Consider the following 20016-nt stretch of genomic DNA (forward strand, 5'->3'; position numbering starts at 1 on the left):
ATACTTTTTATTTCTAAAGAATAGCAGGGAGTTCCTATGAAAAAATTCTATTATTTTGGCTGATACTTTTTCAAAATATTTTCCTCACCTACATACAATTACATGTATACTTATACAATGCTGCAGTCATACTAAACATATTCTTTTAGGACATGTAAATATCATGAACATTTCTTTATATTTTTAAATATTCTTCTCCAACATCATCCCTGATGTTTATAGTGTTCCAATGAACAAGTAATGATCTCATATTATTAAATTGTAACAAACAAACAATGCTGTGATGAACACATCTAGATAGTCATCTATGACATATCACTGATTATTTCCTCAGAGCAAAGTTCCTCAAACCTGACACTATCGACATTTTGGGAAAGATAATTATATTTGTTATAGGGGACAATTCTTTGGATTTTAGGATGTTTATGAGAACCCCTGATCCCTACCCACCAGATGCCAGTCACAACTCCCAGTTGTGATAACCAAAACTGTCCCCACACTTTGCCAAATGTCCCCTGCAGCCAAATTTCTCTTCCTTTGAGAACCACTGCCACAGAATACATTCTTTGAAGAAGAATTTGTCACAGATACTGTATGCACAATTTAAGTTTTGAAAAAATGTATGTGGGGTTTTGTTTTCAATTTGAAGGAAGTAATATAAGGATATAGAGAGACAACTTAAAATGTGTGAAAAAAATTCTCAAAAATCTTTCCTACTAAGTTGTTAGAGTTTAACATGCCTGGTGAAAATACAATGGGGTCCTATTTCATCTCCAGCTACAGGAAAAACTTTCTGTGTAGCAATAGAGTGCTGGAGGTCAGAGACAATAGGAAGAGAATACCCAACTCTCAAACTGCTTCTCATCTTTTTTACTATATAATATTTCATGATTTCACATTCTGTATATATATATATATATATATATATATATATATATATATATTTCACATGTATATATTTTTGACTCCTGATGTTTTCCTTTTCTAAGCAGTAAGAACTGATTAAGGGTTTAGACTTTGGAATCAGCTGAACTAGATTCTGATACTATATCTCATATTTATTATTACTAATTATTATTATTTACTATTTATATTTTAGTTAGTTAATATACATTGCATTATTGGTTTCAGAAGTAGAATTCAGTGATTCATCTCTTATATACAACACCCAGTGCTCATCACAAGCACCCCTTTTTCAAAAAATTAATTAATTAATTATTTTTAAATGTACGTCCAAGTTAGTTAGCATATAGTGCAACAATGATTTCAGGAGTAGATTCCTTAATGCCCCTTTCCCATTTAGCCTATCCCCCCTCCCACAACCCCTCCTGAAACCTTCTGTTCTCTATTTTTAAGAGTCTCTTCTGTTTTGTCCCCCTCCCTGTTTTTATATTATTTTTGTTTCCCTTCCCTTATGTTCAACTGTTTTGTATCTTAAAATCCTCATAAGAGTGAACTCACATGATATTTGTCTTTCTCTGACTGACTAATTTCGCATAGCATAATACTCTCCAGTTCCATCCATGTAGTTGTAAATGGCAAGATTTCATTCTTTTTGATTGCCGAGTAATACTCTATTGTATACCACATCTTCTTTATCCATTCATCTATCGATGGACATTTGGTCTCTTTCCATAGTTTACTTTGGCTATTGTTGAGGGTGCTGCTATAAACGTTGGGGTGCGTATGTCCCTTCGAAACAGCACACCTGTATCCCTTGGGTAAATACCTAGTAGTGCAATTCGTGGGTCATAGGGTACTTCTATTTTTAATTTTTTGAGGAACCTCCATACTGTTTTCCAGAGTGGCTTCACCAGTTTGCGTTCCCACCAGCAGTGCAAAAGGGATCCTCTTTCTCTTCATCCTCGCCAACATCTGTTGTTGCCTGAGTTGTTAATGTTAGCCATTCTGACAGGTATGAAGTGATATATCATCATGGTTTTGATTTAATAATGAGTGATGTGGGGCATCTTTTCACGTGTCTGTTAGCCATCTTGATGCTTTTTTTGAAAAGTGTCTCTTCACGTCTTCTGCCCATTTCTTAACTGGGTTGTTGTTTGGGTGTTGAGTTTGATAAGTTCTTTATAGATTTTGGATACTAACCCTTTATCAGATATGTCATTTGCAAATATCCTGTCCTATTCCATTGGCTGCCTTTTAGTTTTGTTGATTGTTTCTTTCACAGAAGCTTTTTATTTTGATGAAGCCCCAATAGTTCATGTTTGCTTTCATTTCCCTTGCCTTCAGTTACTTGTCTAGTAAGAAGTTGCTCCATTTTAATCCTCAGTTCTATCTGTATAAAATGGGAATGATAAGACCTACCAGAGAGAGTTGTGGGGAACATTAAATATGTTTTAGGGCTGTTAGCAATGCTTGGTATGTAGAAGGCACTCATTCAATATTATCTTTCCCCCAATTTAAAGAAGAATAATATATTTTCTCAGTTTAATTCTATACCTTTTGGCCATCTAAGGAAGCATTTTAGGAACAAGAGTTTTCCTGAAACCTTTTCATTGGCATAATAACTCAAGTTATGATATTTTAGGGATGTAAATTTTATAATTGTGAATGAGACACCATCATCGTTATTATTTGATATTTTGGAATGATATCCCATTGGGTGAATGTGGAAAGAGAATCCTAGGAGCTTGATTTTCTATATATTTAAATTTAATCCACTGTAATTTCGTTTTTTTTTTTAATTTGCTAGTGTTTATATTAGTATAATGGTGTGATGTATATGATTTATAAATAGTTGATGATATATGGAGGATGCCTGGTCAAAATTTCTTTACTACTGGGGTGTGAGATCATCTATTTCAAAGACCATTCACCTGAAAGATAGTTTTTTATAGTTTCTGTGATTTGGGATGGAGGAAAGGAATCATAAATCTCACTGCCTGTCAGAACCCACAATTCACTGAATATTATTTCAACATCATTATGCACAAAGTTTCATCATTCTTGTGATTTTCAATAACAGTGTTGGTATATTTAAATGTTCCCACCCCAGTCTTTCTTTTAAGATTGATTGAAATAGGGAGCAAGGTGAAACATTTCCATATTTCACTGATAGTACCTGGGAAGAGTTTTATTCCACTGTTTTGGAAATGGAAAATAAAATACAAGATCCTGAATTTTTCTTTTGAAAAACCTAGGCTAAGTAAGATGGTTTCAGAATTCAGAAGGTGCTGGAAGGGAGTGGTGGTGGTGGTGGTGTGTGTGTATGTACGTACTTGCACGCTTACGTTTGAATGGGAGAACCCACATTCATGGGTTCCTGGTGTCTGACAGGGTCTTTACAGTAAACATTTATAGCACCCATTTTTACCCTCATACAAGCAAGATAATGGAGAAGAAAATTTCTTGCCCCTCTCATGGTAAAAAGTTTTGACAAGAAGATAAAGGGGAATTTTAAGGTCCTTTGATCCTTCCCACATTTCATAGACTATCTGTATTTTGTGAGTTCTTCCAGACATTTCTATCCATATGAGGAAAAAAATGTATGTATATAGTCTTTTCACAGGCCAGAATCATAATGTGCAAATAGGAATCATATTAAGGATATTGTTATCCGAAATGCTTTTCCTTACTTTGTAATATAATAGGGATATTTTCCATATCAATGTGTATAGATTTACCTCATTCTTTCTACAGGCATCATGGCATTCTATTGCATGAATTTACTGTAATAAATATAGCTACTTCCTTATTCAACACTGTAATATCTTCTGTATGTATCTTTGAACACTTTTCTAGAGATACATTTATAGAAATGGAATTACTGGTTGAAAATGTATGAATGTTTAAAATTTAGAACCAACAAGAGTGCATCAATTTATTCTCCCACAAGTGAGAAATTTTCCTTTTTTTTTAAATTCAAATTGTTTAAATTTTATGGACAAAAAGGCATTTAATTTTCCTCTTCATTGTGATAGTGAGCATCTCCAGGGGGTCATTTTATAAACAATTACTGAAGTTAGGGCTCTTTACATTATATTGGTTTCATCCTAAACTGTTTCTATACTCAGGGTTGCCAAGGAAGCCAGAGTGGAGGCTGTTGGAAGGATGGGTTTGAATGAACTTTGGCTGCTCCACAAGCAGGCTGATTACTGAGGAAACATCAAAAGCTTCACCCGAATGACTCATCACCCAGATCCAACAGAGGTAATAGAATAACTTACATTGCACAGCCTTTTGGCTATTTAGTCTGCTGTGTGAGATCAATGGTGCCCACGTTCTCTGCTGGATTTTGCTCTGGGAAAGAGATTTATTGGTTAGAACTTACATTACAATGCAGTCAGGGGCTTTGGGACTGATTGCCAATACTCAGTAGCATAGAGAAAAATTATTTAACATCTTGGCCTCAGGTAACAATATCTGCTTCATGGAGTTGGATCAGGCATCAAATTCTATGGGGATATCCTACTGTCCACTGCATTAACTATCCTTCGTGTTGTTTCATTATTTTCAGAGGCTTTCCTTTGTTTTGGATGGTGAAAAGCTTGTGGCTAGAGATAAACGAAAGTGGCAATTTTAAGACGCATGTGAAATAAAAATGTGACTGATCATGCATGTGGATTATTAGATGTAAAGTGTACAATATAGGTTTATACAGGTAGTGTTACCTGGATTATGCTCAGTGCTATAATTATGATTTTAAAATTTATTACTGTCTTTTCATGAAGTTCAGATGGTCTAATTTATATTCTCTAAACATTTCTTGTTTTACTCTTTCATCAGATTCAGCTCTTAAAATTCACTGCATGGTCTCTACAGACAAGAAGCAAAGGTTCTGCACGGCTACAGCATTTCAGTTAAAAGCCAAGGAATCCACATTTTCTTTTATTTTGCTCTTAGATAGCCAGAATGTTTTATAGTCTCCCACATACTTTTCTCCTCTCAAACACATTTTCAAGTATAATAATATATTTTTTAAAAGTCAGATAATTTTCAGGTAATACAATTTTGGAATCCTGTAGACTTTAAAAGAAATGTGAAGAATTAAAAAAAAATCTCACATACAAAGCCAATTGCCCTCTCTGAAAATTATAGCTACCCATTTGCTAGTTGCATTATTACAGAATTGCTAATATTTCCTGCTTTTCAAAAGCATTACAATAAACTTGTTTGGAAGTCATGTTATTTACTAAAAATAGGACAGAATAAGGCATATATTTCTTTATGTTGGTTTAAAATTGAAGTATATTTTATGGAAAATGGGACATTTAAAGGTTAATCTTAACAGGGAAGTATTTTCCTACATAAATATATTATAACTTCAAAGTATGTAATTTTGGAGTTTTTCCTGATGATATATGGTTTTTAGAACTATGGGTCTTAGTTAAAATGTACTGACTTAAAGATTTTTTTTTAGCTTTTACTATGTGGGTACATGAACCAAAAAAATCATGTCTCCTAGTATTCTTTGTACTACATCTACTCTGGTCAAATGGAATCATCTATTTCAAAAGTTACTGTGAGAGAAAAATTCAAAAAGGATAAATTGCATGTAATTGTGGTAAAGAATAAGCTTTTACTGATCAGTTAGAAAATACCAAAGACACCATGCCTGTGTAATCAATGGTGGTTTAGTAATATTATTTTGTATAAGAAAGAACATTATTAAAATGTATTAAATTGTTCTGTACTGAAGGGTATAAGAGCATTGTGTAATCTCTAATTCCTGCCAGAGAGAGACTTTTTCACTGGGTAGAACCATTTTTATAGTCTATTCATGTATTCAGCCAGCATTTATTGCAGCTATGGTTTTCTTATGTACCCTACCAGGAACAGAATTTGGGGGTGGTAAAAAAAATCAATAAAACACACTGCCCAAAGCATTTTCAAGCTTGAGGATGGGAGAGTGTAAAGGAGCAATCGTGTAAACAATAAATGACGATATAAAGAAGAATGAGAAGTAATGATCAAAAGGTAAACAGGGCATAATAATAAGTGCTAATATCAGTATGGTGTTACTAATTGCCCAGTGTTAGCTAAGGACTTGACTCCCCACAGTGGGTGTTAGGTCATCTCCCCAGCATCCATTCTCCTCTCCTCCCCTATGCTCTTACTTACTGCGCAGTTTATGAGTAGAAAGATAGGTTTGCTATAGTGATTGATCTATTTGGGCATATTTGTTCATCTGAACCAATTTAGGAATTCCTCTCCTCTGGGCAATGTTAAAGAATGGGCTTGCTATTCATATCTGGACAATGGGACAGGAGAGGTTTTTTGAAGATATCTGAAAAAGTTCTTCACTCTTATGGGAGAGCTATTTGAAGTGATCATTTTGTTTACTCCTTTGTTTTGGATGAAGAAGTCCTCCAAATGTTATCATTATCTAAAGGTTATCCAAAGGTTATCATTATCATAAGCTAATGATAGCCTCTCATAACTGTGGGGAAGAACAAGGCTTAGGCTGAATCTGACACTTTAGAATGAAGAGCAGAGGGAGAGAGAAAGAAATTAGATCCTTGATTCTGTGGTTAAACCACTGAATCAAATCAAGCCTGAAGCCTATATTTCTTCTGGACTTTGAGATAAGTGAGCCAATAAAAACCCTTTTGCTTTTTATGCCAGGCTGAGTTGGGTTTTCTCTTACCTTCAACCAGTCTAAATTATACCCAAGAGTTATCTTTTTCAATCTTCATAACAACCCTATGAAATAGATGATACTATTTCCATCATTTTACGGATGAGGAAACTAAGGCCTAGAGTGGTTAAATATCTTGCTCTGAATCACAGAAACAGTGCATGGTGAAGCCAGGGCTTTACCTATGTAGTTTCATCCAGAAACCACATTCCTAAGCACTGCATCCTACTGCTCCCATGCTTTGGCGATGCAGAGAGAATGTCAAGTCAATTTGTAGGAAAATTATCACAATGCCAGAAGCATTGGATCTGGGCCTGTAAGTGGAGTTTAAATCAACAAAAGATGGAACTGAAGCAACAGTTTTGGAGTACAGGAGATAAAGTAGCTGTGGCTGGGGTCTAGTTCATGTGTAATCTCTCAGGGGGATAAGAGAAGACAGGGCCAACCAGGAAAGCTGGGGGGTGCCCCCCAGAGATAAGAAGATAAAGGGTGAGATCAGGAGGATGGCCTGACTAGACAGGGGAAGTTAAAAGTAGGGAGGAGTCCTTGAGAGGAAATAATGAAACAATAGAGAAAGCAGAAATATTGAGAATGTGTGACCTACTTTTAGTTCCAAGACATTGGGATGATGGGACTAGGAGTGGGTTAGCAGGGAGAAAAAAGATGACATCACCAGGATCTCTGTACTCTACTATCATGATCAGGGGAAAGCTAGGTTTTGGTTTAGAAAAGAACTTAGAGGAAGTGTTGCTAAAAGGTTTGAGTGAGAATGTGTGTCTAAGGAATGTGTTGACAGAAGAGTAACTAGAGGAATTGAGGGGAGTTGGAGAGGATAACTGAGCTGGAGAGAAAACAAGTGTGAAGGACTAGTGGGCTGGAAGCAGGTGCGTTTCGGTCAATGTATCAAAACGAACAAGGTGGGGAATTGTGGGAAGGGAAGAGGCTGTTTCCAGATTGAACTGCTTCCCAGGTTGTATTTATATAAGTGGGCTCCTTCATAATTCTGACTCCCAGTGCGTCACATCCTGTGGGCAGAAGGGAACCGAGGTGGCCATGGAAACCTGACAAACCTCAGACAATATTAATATTCACAAACATATGGAGCCTGCAGTTCTTTAAAAACAACAATAACATCAGCAGTGGCAGCGGCAATGACAACCACCGTAGTAATTTGTAACTCTCCCCTCTGGAGAACCACAGAGCTGCATATATTATTTTTTAATAATTAGTGACAAATTAACTAATTGCTACAATCCTTAAACCTGTTTTTCCCTTTAGCTTGTCATTATCTGCAGATGTCAAAACAAGTAAAATAAATGGACTGGGTTTCCTTCAGAAGTTTGTTGATAATAACTGTTCTCCTAAAAAAAATAAAAAATGTATGAGGCTGACAAACAAAAGCTCCTTCCTGGGTTGTTACTTTGGAATGTCTTTTTTATCTTTGAATTTCTGGTAGAGATTTTTAGACTCTGCCTTTTTCCTTTTCTGAATCATCAAATCCAATGGTTCACCTGGAGAACTAGTTAAAATTCGCTGTGGGAGCACAATTCAAAATGCACTTTGCTTGTCCCTATCTTAGAGATATGGGTTCATTAGAGGTGGAGTAGGCCCCAGGAATCTGAATTGTAAATGATCTCTGGAGGTGATCCTGATGCAGGGCTACCAAGTAAGGCTGTGAGAAACAGTTCAAGTCTTCTTGGTGGGCTGGGGCCTGGAGCTTAAGATAGGGAGTCGTGTGACTTGCTCTGAAAGTTGCTTTAGTTCCTTTTTTCTAACCCTCATTACTTTCCTCTTCACCAAAAACCTTTGGTCTTTGAGATACAGTGTTATGAAAAACACTCAGGCACTGGAATAAGGTCTGGATTAAGGTGAACTCTTGAAAGAGGCACGTAAATTCATTGTCTCAGTTATTCCATCTGTGAGATTTTTTTTTTCAGAATTCTATAGTTGACATTCAGAGAGTACCTTATTTGACATCTAGTACATAATAAGTCCTTAAACATTACTGTTATTATGAACTTGATTTCTATTTTGCACTAACCTATTGCACCTGCCTGTGGGGTTGCCTGCTATGTTAGCTTATGGAGGATCACATGGGATTGTGCACACACTAGGATGAATTTTCTGTTCTTTTACTACTGTTCTTTTGGCTCTGAATTAAGGCCCTTCAGTGATTTGCTGATCCCAGACACAGGTGAAGAAACAGGAGTGCTACCAGACTGACAACAGAGCAAAGACCAAGCACGCAGGGAGATTCTCAGATACTCTCATCTTATGTGGGGTGCTAAATAGAAAAAGCACAGGGCAGGTTAAAGCTATTGTGTCTGTCTACATTTGTGTTTTCTGGTGGGGCAATAAGAAATTAGACCCAATTATCTGTTTCATAACTACTTTTCCTTCTTGAAAGTTGACAAGGTAGAGTTGGATGGAGACAGAGGTTAGGAAAGGATTTTCTTGTTAGCATTGCCCTGCTGTGTCCCCTCTGTATACTATAGACAGAAAGACTTGAAGAAATGATGGAGTGAAGGCATGCTCTAAGTTCTGTGTGTACTCTGCTGTATATGCCACAAAACCTGTTACCCATCCACTGTCTTGGCACGACAGAGCTTTCTAGTTCCACAATTATCATCGGACAGGGATCTATGGATGGAAGTAGAATTTTTAATTATTTTCTTGTGTTGTAGGAGATCATTAAGAGGATGTAACCTCTAGTTGACCTGAGGGCTGGATCTGGGCAATAGGAACTTCTTCAGCCCCTCCCCTTAGAATGTATGTCCTTCCCACCATTTCCTACAGCTGGAGCTGTTGTCAAGGATGCAACTTTGAAAGAGCAACCTGTTGTTGAGGCCATTGATGGTACATGTGACTGAACTAGGTAAGGCCCTTATATAAACTTTTAAGATTATGGCAGGCCAGTGCAGAGATCGGCTTATCTTGCAACACCCAAGGCAAACCTCATATGTAAGTTCGCTTGCTTATTGAAACAGCCACCTACCAATCTTGAGTGGTCTGTTTCTTTCTTTGCTCTCTCCTTGCCCTTAATGTATAGGGTCCAGTTTGCAAATGAACAGCTTGGATCGTAGATCCCCAAAAAAGAATTTCTTGAAAATTCTTAATGTGTTTCTTTTTTTTTTAATTTAAAACATTTTTACTTTATTAATTTACATCTAAGTTAGTTAGCTTATAGTGCAATAATGATTTCAGGAGGAGAATCCAGTGATTTATCCCCTACATATAACACCCAGTGCTCATCCTAACAAGGGTTGTCCTTAATGCCCCTTGCCCATTTAGCCCATCCCTCCAGCCACAATCCCTCCAGCAACCCTCGGTTTGTTCTCTATATTTAAGAGTCTCTTATGTTTTGTCCCCCTCTCTGTTTTTATATTATTTTTGTTTCTCTCACTTCTGTGGGAGAAATATATATTTTTTATAAATGTATATATATATTTACTATATTTTAAAATATATTTTTAAAAAATTTATTTTGATGGAGAGAGAATGTGAGTGGGGCAGGGGCAGAGAGAGAAGACAGAATCAAAAGCGGGCTCCAGGCTCTGAGCTGTCAGCACAGAGCCTGAAGTGGGGCTCGAACTCAAGGATCATGAGATAATTACTTGAGTGGGAGTCAGATGGTTAACTGACTCAACCACCCAGGCAGCTCTTAATGTATTTCTTAATGCAGCGATGCCAAGGGGCTTTAATTGTTTTGCTACAAATTGCAAACTGGCTGCTGTGCACAAACCATTTTAATAGGTGTGCTTCTATGTAAAAAAATCAATCAATTAAGAATTTTTTTGACATATGTGTTTGCTTTTGTTTTTGTTTTTAATTTAATTTATTTTTAAAATTTACATCCAAGTTAATTAACATACAGTGCAACAGTGATTTCAGGAGTAGATTCCTTAATCCCCCTTACCCATTTAGCCCATCACCCCTCCCACAACCGCGCCAGTAACCCTTTGTTTGTTCTCTGTGTTTAAGTGTCTCTTATGTTTTGTCCCCCTCCATGTTACAAAACAGATGAACATAAGGGAAGAGAAGCAAAAATAATGTTTGTTTTTGTTTTTACGACATTGACTTTTGAAGAATCCAAGAAAGTTATCTTGTATAACAGTCCACATTCAGGAGCTTTTGAAAGCATTTTAAAGGACACTTATATTGGGCCCTTTTATTTCCCAGACTTTGGTGGGCAGTCACTTGTTAATCTGTAGTTATTAACTCCAGGTGAAAATGAATATAAGGTCTGAGGCATTTGCCCATGGCATGATACTGGGGATTTGTCTCGTGAATATGTATTTTGGGAAAATCAGTTTTAAATCCTTTTTTGTTCTGATCCTATAGGAAAGTTCAAACTTCATCCAGCTTTAGACTTTAATATAGAAGTAGAATAACTTGACTAGCATGCCACCTTTGCTTGAATTGTATTTTTACATGGTAACCCTTAAGCTAAAATAACAGCAATTAATTTATGAAGCAAAGTGGTTATTGTCTTAAGACTTTTCTTTCCAAAGAAAAAAATAAAAAAGAAAGATATTTAAAAGGGCTGGAGTTTCATTTGCTTAATCCCTTACATTTTGGGTCCTGACTGAGGGGAAAAAAGTGGACTTTAAGATGTTTGACTGGATGAGCATGCCTTCCTACTGACTAGTGCATCCAGTAAGGACGACCATCTATGTGGCATGCATGCACTTTAGAAATATTGCCTCATGTTGTAAGCTATTTCGGATTATACCTCTTCCCATTTTACAAAGGTACTTGGAGTTATAAAAGACATACCTATCAGAAAACTCAGAAACCTCAAACATGAATAAGATCTCCATTTGGTCATTTTTTTGCTCTTTTTTAAAGTTATTAATTGCATAGTTAAAATGAATCCTTGAAGCAAATCAACAGATATTTAGGATTTGATATTTAAAACCTGTTTTTCCAGTCTCTTTAAGCTGCTTAGCATAAAATTTACCCTAGTTTTATTGTAGACTGATGAGCAAGAAATAAGAAACAGCTTTTTTTGCTTATTGGTATGGAATTTTTTTAAATAAGCCAGTGATCTTCATGGATAAGTCACACAGATAACCTTGAAAATTGAAAATTGTCATTCTTTTTGGCATACAAATGTTTACAGCAAAGCCTTAAACTAAAATAATGATCATATAATAGTAAGAATAACTCTTTCTATTGTAGGATGAGTCAATTTTTTAGAAGGGCAATAGGTCATCTTATTCTATAGCTAGAATGGATATCAGATATTATAATAGAATAGCGAACAATGATTGAGTGCTTTCCTATGTATCAGGAACTACTTTGCATGCCTTATTTCATTTCGTTCTCTCAGCAGCCCTTGCCCTATGTGCTATTATATCCCCCATTTTAATGAGAAATCTAAAAACTGTACAGGTTAAAGAACTTGATCAAGGTCTTATAACTCACTTAACACTCTCATCTTAGAAGTATGGGTTGATTAGGTATCTTTCAAGGTCATGTGTAAGTAGCAATTTATTAGAAATTATTTTTGGACGTTGGATTTAAAAAGCTAAGAATTTCTTGTTGCATAACCTTGTTGCATAAATTGTTGATTTTCAGACTTTTCATGATTCAATCTACCTGCTGAGAAATCCTTTTTCCTGTTACAAATGTTCATAATATGTGCAGATTTCAGAGCCTGGCTTAACTGCCCTGTAAAATGCTTATTGACTGAACCATAGAAAATTCTGTGTTACTAAAGAAAAATTAAATAAGGTCTTATGTGAATATGTCTCATGTTAGTTGCTGAGGTAGGTGCTGATGCTTGTTAGTAGTTTTTAGCTCTTTGTTTAGGTTATGTCTATGTTTGTTCTGGCAGCAGGGAAGAAAAGGGATAATAAGAGAATCTATGGGCAGGACAAATAATTTGTCAAACAACTTCCTCTAAGCGTAACAAAGTAATTAATTAAAGTAAATTATATCAAGTGTCCTGAATGTAATATAAGAACTTCATTAAAGGTAATAATTCGTTGATTAGCTTCCCTTCTAAAGAGAATGTTTTGTAGACAAAATTCAGGATGTTTCCTGGCCTTAGTTCATATTGCTTTTAGAGCTTGTTAATAGGTATTAATTCATTCTCTTTAATATAAAAATCCCATAGGCTATGCGGGTTGTTAGGACTAGCACCCATTGATATGCTCAAGATTGAAGAAGCTTCCAAAAATAGCACTATCACAAAAGGATTTTTGGTAAGAGAGTAACAATAATAATAATTAATGGTAACAGTTTTCTGTGGTTCACTTTGGGCGGTTACTGCAATCCTATAATAGCTGCATTGGTTATAGAGCAAATGATGATGCTCACTTGACAGGAGAGGAACATGAACATTAGAGAGATAACTTGGTAGGTAATTCTGCCACTCTGTGCAGAGACTATCTTTATTTATTTATTTATTTTTTATTATTTTTTTTATTTTTTAATATATGAAATTTACTGTCAAATTGGTTTCCATACAACACCCAGTGCTCATCCCAAAAGGTGCCCTCCTCAATACCCATCACCCACCCTGCCCTCCCTCCCACCCCCCATCAACCCTCAGTTTGTTCTCAGTTTTTAACAGTCTCTTATGCTTTGGCTCTCTCCCAATCTAACCTCTTTTTTTTTTCTTTCCTTCCCCTCCCCCATGGGTTTCTGTTAAGTTTCTCAGGATCCACATAAGAGTGAAACCATATGGTATCTGTCTTTCTCTGTATGGCTTATTTCACTTAGCATCACACCAGAGACTATCTTTAAACCCCAGATCTGCCTAGCCTTCCAGTCCCCTTGTACGAATAATTATGCCATCTTGTGCCTTAAATAAAACACAAATGATATATTGATTTAAATATTTCTCCTTTTTAAACAATAATTTGTTCTAATTTTATAAGTCATAATTAATCTGTCATGTATATAGGAATTACAAGTTTGTGAGAAATCATAGGTACAAACAAATGAGAATTAAAGGTACATATTTTGCATTAGTAAGGATCTCAGAAGAACAGAGATGGCAAACTCATAGTAGGTAATTTGGGAATTTAATAAAGGGATTCTTATAAGGGTATAGGCTAGTGTGTTTGCCCAGGTTGCCAAAACAGAGTACCATAGACTGGGTGGTTTAGACAACAGAAATTTTTATTTCTCACAGTTTTGGAGGCTGGAAGTCTGAGGTCAGGTTGTCAGCATGCTTGAGTTGTGTGGTAGGGGCTCTCTTCCTGGCTTGCAGAGGGCTACCTTCTCATTGTGTCCTCACATATGAATCTGAGGGGACACAATTCAGTCTGTGGCAATTAGGGAAACCACAGTGGGTAGTGTAGTTCCCTGGGACTAGAAACATCAGGGAATTACCACTCTTAGGCCCGAAGGAACTGGGGAGGGTGTGGCCACTACTATGGGCAGAGAGGGAATACATCTGACAGGAGTTGTAACCATAGCTGGGGATTACACCCAGCAAGCAGCATCTCCACCATAAAAGGAGGGAAGACTTCATTCTTCTGCCTCTCCCCGATTTCACCCTTCTGCTTCTTAGTGGTGGAAACTAACTGGAAGCCAGAAGGAAAGGAAGCCCATTGATGGAGTCCATACATGTGTAGGGGAATAAAAATATATTTTTTCCACCCTTTTGAGATCTTAGTTGAGATTTCTATAATAAAAGACAGATTAACAGGAGAAAAACAAACAAGTTTATTAACACATATATTTCATGTATACCCAAGGAAAAAATGAGTGAGTCCCTGAGGTGACTTAGAATTCAGACTTAAACACTATTTTAATTGGGGAAGGGAAGGTGGGGGATGTAGGCCTCTTAAGGGAGAGTACATGATTTTTAGGACAGATGAATGGGCCCTTAGAAGATTAGTGGGGAGGTATGCTATTGTTCAAGTTTCCTCTCCTGTGATGAGTCAGTCTTCTTTCAGTTTGAGTATGAATGCAGGATAGAACCTACGTCCTAGCTCAAGGCAGTTAGGAAGGAGGAGTTCCCTCTTACTTGCAAAAGGGGCAGGCTTTTTGTTCTATTTAGGCCTTCAACTGATTTTATGGGACCCACTTAGACTGTTTTACTCAGTCTACAAATTCTGAGTCTGATTCAAATTCTAATCTTATCCAGAAATATTGTCACAGACATACCAAGAGTAATGTTTGACCAAATGTCTGCGTATTCTGTGATCTGGTCAGTTTGACACATAAAATTACCATCTTATCAGTCTACTCTCTGCCTGAAACTAGTCAGATGAGGTTTCCTGTCTGAGAATCTATTTCTTCTCTAGCAAACTGAAGCTAGCAAGATGTTTACCTGAGGTTACCGCTCTGTGTAATTCATGAGGGCAAGCCCTTATCCTAGCACAGATCTACTAAATAGCTTACCCTTCAGGAGGACCCTTCTTTGCATCCTTCTACTCAGACTCTAATCTACCCAGACTCACATCTCTCTTTCCTTCCTTCCTTCCTTCTTCCAGCTGCTAAGAGGGAGGCATCTTCTAGGAAGATCCCTAGAAGTAGGGATCTACTTCTAGATCCCTAACTTCTGACCCTGTGTGCCTTGAATTAGGGACCAATTCTCTATCAAGGATCCAATAACTCAATTACAAGTTAATCCTAAACATTTGTATTTAAAACTTGGTCTTCATTATTGTATCCCAAAGATACTTTTATCCCAGAACTTTTCAATTCACATAACAGTTATCCCTGTGTCCCCACAACAATGGACTTGTTTTGGGCCCTCCTTTCCAAAATTGGTAGTTCAACAACACCAAAGAAAGAGTCAATCTTCCCCATTTGATACAACTCCTAGAGAGGAGATTTATGACAATTGAGCTCCTTTTGGAGAATCTGTCTTTAGGCAGATAAGGGGAGTTCAGAGATGCCCGTCTCTTCATTTGCTATTTTTTAAGTGACTACAGTTCAAACTAACAGTATATACCAAAGTGGCATATTTTTCTGTCTTTCACATGTCAACCTCTCAAAGCACAGAGTGGAAAAGGAATAAGAGTGGACCTGCGAGGTCAAGGGTAAGATATCAAATGTATCTACTCTTTTGTTTTTGTTTTTGTTTTTGTAACTGACCACATTATCTGAAATGGGCCTTCTTATTCATCTGTTTCCTCTCACATTACTTTCTACCACATCATTGATTATCTCTTCCATGTCAGTTACTACAATAGAGAGTTATCTTCATTTATGTATATATTTTGTACATGTATGATTTCCTTCACTAGTTTCTAAGTTTCTAAGGACAGACCTTTGCTGTTGTTTTTAAAGATTGTACTTCCCCATTGCTGCCAACAAATGCATTCTATGTAGAAGGTAGTTTCAACCAGAAAATAAGTTTTCCTATAATAGTATCCTCTTGCAATATCCAGAATATATTTAGCTGTTCTATGATAAAAAAAAAAAGATTGCACTTCCCTTCCCCATTATGGTTGGATGCAGTCATATGGTTTGTTTCGGCCAATAATTTGTAAGAGATGTGAGGGATACTTCTAGGCAGGAACAGTTAATCACTTGTGCAATACAGTCTAGATCTATTTTTTCCCATTGTCAGAGTGGCCAACAGCCTGTGAGATGGTTGTTGCTCTGTCACTCGGCACCAGGGGTAAAAAGACCTGACATGGTAGTTATGTGGTATGAGGGAGAAATAGACTTTTTAAAAAATAAATCAGTGATATTTTAGGCTTGTTATCAGAATATAACATAGCCCTATTCTGACAAATCCTTAGTTGTGGAAAGAATGAACAAACTTGTCTCTTCTAATATGAGCTGATTTGTACAGCCTGTGATTATCCAAGTAGCTAATTTACATAGTTTTGAAACTTTAGCTTGTCAATACGTCCTTGTTGTGACCTTAAAATTCACAAGTTTAATATTATATTCTATCTCCCAGTAGAAGGAATTCTAAATATAACTCTCATTAATGCCAATGCTCCTTTGCATATTGAAATGACACTCTAGCCCTTGAAAGTGTAAGTTTGAGCGAGAACGACACATGAAAGACAGATCAGAATCATGCAGGCTGTCTCTCCTGGGAGGACAGGAACTAATTTGAGTTTTGAATTTATCCTTTTGATGTTCTAATATTCCCAACAATAGTAAGTCATTTTAAAATGGGGAATTGAAGCTGCCTAAGCCTGTTCTATTCTCTTATGTCTAGTCCACTCTTGTTATTCAAATATGACTCTCATTCGTTACTTTTATTTCTTGACAAATAGGTCTGTAGACATGTACACGCTTTGTTCTGAATGTTGAACAGGAAGAAGAAAAGGTTTCCAGCACAGAAAATTTACAAAAAGTGTGAAAATTTTGAAGTCGAGTGCATCTTAAGCCAATACCATGTTTTAATTGACTATTTTACTTTATCTTCCTTTGGGTAAGAATGTTTTTAATATTATAGATTTAAAGTGAGACCTAAGTAATAAAAATATTAGGTAACCACTACTGTTGACCAATGTTTTTTGGAGAGGATATTCTTTTGGGGACATAGTAAAGGTATAACCTTCATTTGTCTGTTTCATTGAAAAACTTGTTAAGTCCACTGCTTATCCCAGAGTAGGAAAAAATGAGATCAGACATGAATGTGGACTGATAATTTCTCTATTTGGTCCAGTGTATCCAAACACCACCATTTAGATACTCAGTTCAAGAATCATATGTGCAAGTGGCCAGAGATTTTCAGAATAAGCTCTAGGATACATGAAATACAAAAAGACTTCTGAGGAAAGTTATTACTGAAAATAATGAATATATGTTTCCAAAAATTTCGGTGTAATTAGAGTCATATGAATTCCTGGAAATAAGTTATTTAAATGAAATTGGGATGGAAGAGTTGTTAACTGTGTAGGGAGAAATCTGGGTGCTGTGTAAAAGCTGGGTTCATGGTCTAATAAAGAGAAAGACTTCATATTTTTTTGTTTGGTGGAGTTAGGGGAAAAGGTCTTTGAAAGATGTTATTCTTGAGGGCTTCATATAAAGGAAACTGAGTCAAATAGATTCCTGTGAATTAACTTCCATTACTTTCAAACCTGACTGATTAGACTTCATATATCCCTATCCCTGGTTCATAGAAATTCACACCAACTGTTTACTCTTCTACTTCAATCTCAGCCATATGTACAGAATGCTCTGTTAGGGAGATGGAGCCAGTTGCTAAATTAACAGAGATGATTGGGCCAGGCTCTAATAATTAGAATGTAAATGGGATGAACATGAAAGGAATCTGTCACTTCCCAGGTAGCTCTGGATTGAAAGTGAGTAGACAGGTGGGGGGTTTAATACAACCTTTAATATTGAAATATCATCAATCAAATCCTCACTTTTGGGAAGTATAAATGCTGGGAAAAGAAATATAACTTAGGTTTTTCAGTTAAAATTTGTCCCATCTTTCAGGACCAAACAACTATTATTGCTAAAGCCTACCAGATGTTCTGTAGCTAGGACCAAAGCACAATGACTATACTATTACAACTAATTTCATCTGCTTTACGATATTGTGAATATTTGTGACAAGCTTTTGTTATTCTAGGTTAACATATAGGTGTTTCTCTTGCTGACCCTGAAATACTTGATTGATTGGACTTATACATGTTCTTTATCAATATGTATGGCATCCATTTAATGGAGGACTCTAAATTATTTTCCATCTCCTGTTTAGAAGATGAAAAATACACAAATCTACTATGATATGCATAAGACAGACTAATGTTGAACCATCTGCATTTATAGTATAATAGTATTATTTCTGATCAAAGTCTCCTTAAAGCCTTGTAAGATTCTGAGGCACCAAGAAAGATTAACTTAGATATATGTATTTAACTACACAGCCATAGATAGATATAGTGTGTGTGTGTGTGTATGTGTGTGTGTGTGTGTGTGTGTGTTTTCAGAAATTGTTGAATTAAGAGATCCTCTACCTTAACATTTAGTTAATCAGGCAATTTAATTAACCATGGTCTCTCAATGCTTGAGCTTTCTGTATAATGCCAAATGTTTAGATTAGCTGATAAAGTAGCTAATTAAAGTACAAAATGAAATTCAAGACTACAGTACAAAAAGTGTTTATCTAACCAGTTATTTATCATTAAAATTATGTTTAAAAATGGTTGTTAAAACATACTTTTGTGACCAATTTTAATTCTTGTATAATAATGCAACTAATGTAGGCATTCCTTTAATGTGCTGAAGACAGCCTTGAAATATTGAATCTTGAATCTCTTGAATGTGGTAATGTAATAGACTGAATGTATCCTCCCCAAAATTATATGTTGAAGCTCTAACCCCCAATGTGATGACATTTGAAGGTGGGGCTTTTGGGAGGTAGTTAGGTTTAGATGAGTTCATGAAGGTGGGGCCACCGTCATGGGAATAGTGTCCATATAAGAAGAGGAAGAGAGACCAAAGCTCCCTCTCTGCCATGTGGGAACAAAGCAAGAAAGTAGTATCTGAAAACCAGGAAGAAGGTCCTTAAAAGGAACTGAATATGGTGATACCCTTGATCTTGGACTTCTTCACCTCCAGAACTGTGAGAGGTAAATTTTTTTGCTTAAGATCCTTAGCCTATGGTATTTTGTTATGGCATCTTGAGTAGACTCATGCAGTTATGTCATTACCCTAGTGTTAGTAACCTGAACATCAGGATTCTGTACTGATCTTTTTGGAATGTAAAAGCAGGTGTTATTTCATTTCTGAAGCTCTTTAAAAAGTTGGTGGTTCTATGATATGAATTTCATGGCATGTACTTTGTCAAAGCTTACTCTGGAGGGGTAGTTAGAACCTGTGATTGTGACTTTGTTAGGCACTGTCTCGAGAATGTATAGGATCAGTTCTTGGTGAGTTGTATTTGAAATAGAATTTAAAATAAAACTATTTTTAGGCAGGTAAATGAAACTGTCTGATACATTTGGTTTTTGAGCAGTTCTTTGCTTTTGGATAGATCTGTTACGGATATGGATATGGATATGTTTTGGATAGAGCTATTAACTCTAACAGAGAAGTGCTTCCTTATGAGAGTACTTGAGTTAAATGGAGGTAGAAAGAAATTGTGATCTGGAATTATTTACTTCACATAATGATTATTTGGAAAAAATTCAGACAGACATGTTTTCTCTACATATTAAAAAAATGACTTTGACAGAATTATTATTGGATTGAGTAGACCAATTCTCCCATATGGGTCCAGTGAGAATGAAATAGAAGCATTGAGCTCATGTTGACAATTGAGAGAAATTAGCATTTGGAAAATGGTTTTGTTTGATTTGAAAATGAGTATCAGCTAGATTCTTTGTTTCCTTAACCTTTTCCCTTTTCTCTCTGATGGACTGATATGTCCATCTATCTACCTGATGTAAAAACAAAGCAAAACAAAACAAAACACTATGCATCTATAATAAGTGCATAACCATTTGACAACTATTTAATATAGGGGATCTCTTCTG

General features: G+C 36.1%; 2 long non-coding RNA genes across 3 annotated transcripts in view; both read left to right on the top strand.

Moving 5' to 3' along the window:
- The window catches only part of LOC125934456 (uncharacterized), a 114470-nt gene that overhangs the window by 16033 nt on the left and 78421 nt on the right, over nt 1–20016 (top strand). Inside the window, exon 2 of one of the 2 annotated variants that reach the window (XR_007461408.1) lies at nt 4032–4167. This is a non-coding gene — a long non-coding RNA (uncharacterized LOC125934456). Of the gene's footprint in view, nt 1–4031; nt 4168–16779; nt 16956–20016 lie in introns of those variants that run through there. The other variant, XR_007461409.1, reaches the window with a different exon arrangement.
- On the top strand, nt 9284–15926 carry LOC125934457 (uncharacterized). Its single transcript, XR_007461410.1, has 3 exons — nt 9284–9470; nt 12717–12804; nt 15558–15926. It is a non-coding gene; the product is annotated as an uncharacterized LOC125934457 (long non-coding RNA).

The sequence above is a fragment of the Panthera uncia genome (genome assembly GCF_023721935.1).
Source record: "Panthera uncia isolate 11264 chromosome A1 unlocalized genomic scaffold, Puncia_PCG_1.0 HiC_scaffold_17, whole genome shotgun sequence".
NCBI classification, from domain to species: Eukaryota; Metazoa; Chordata; class Mammalia; order Carnivora; family Felidae; genus Panthera; species Panthera uncia.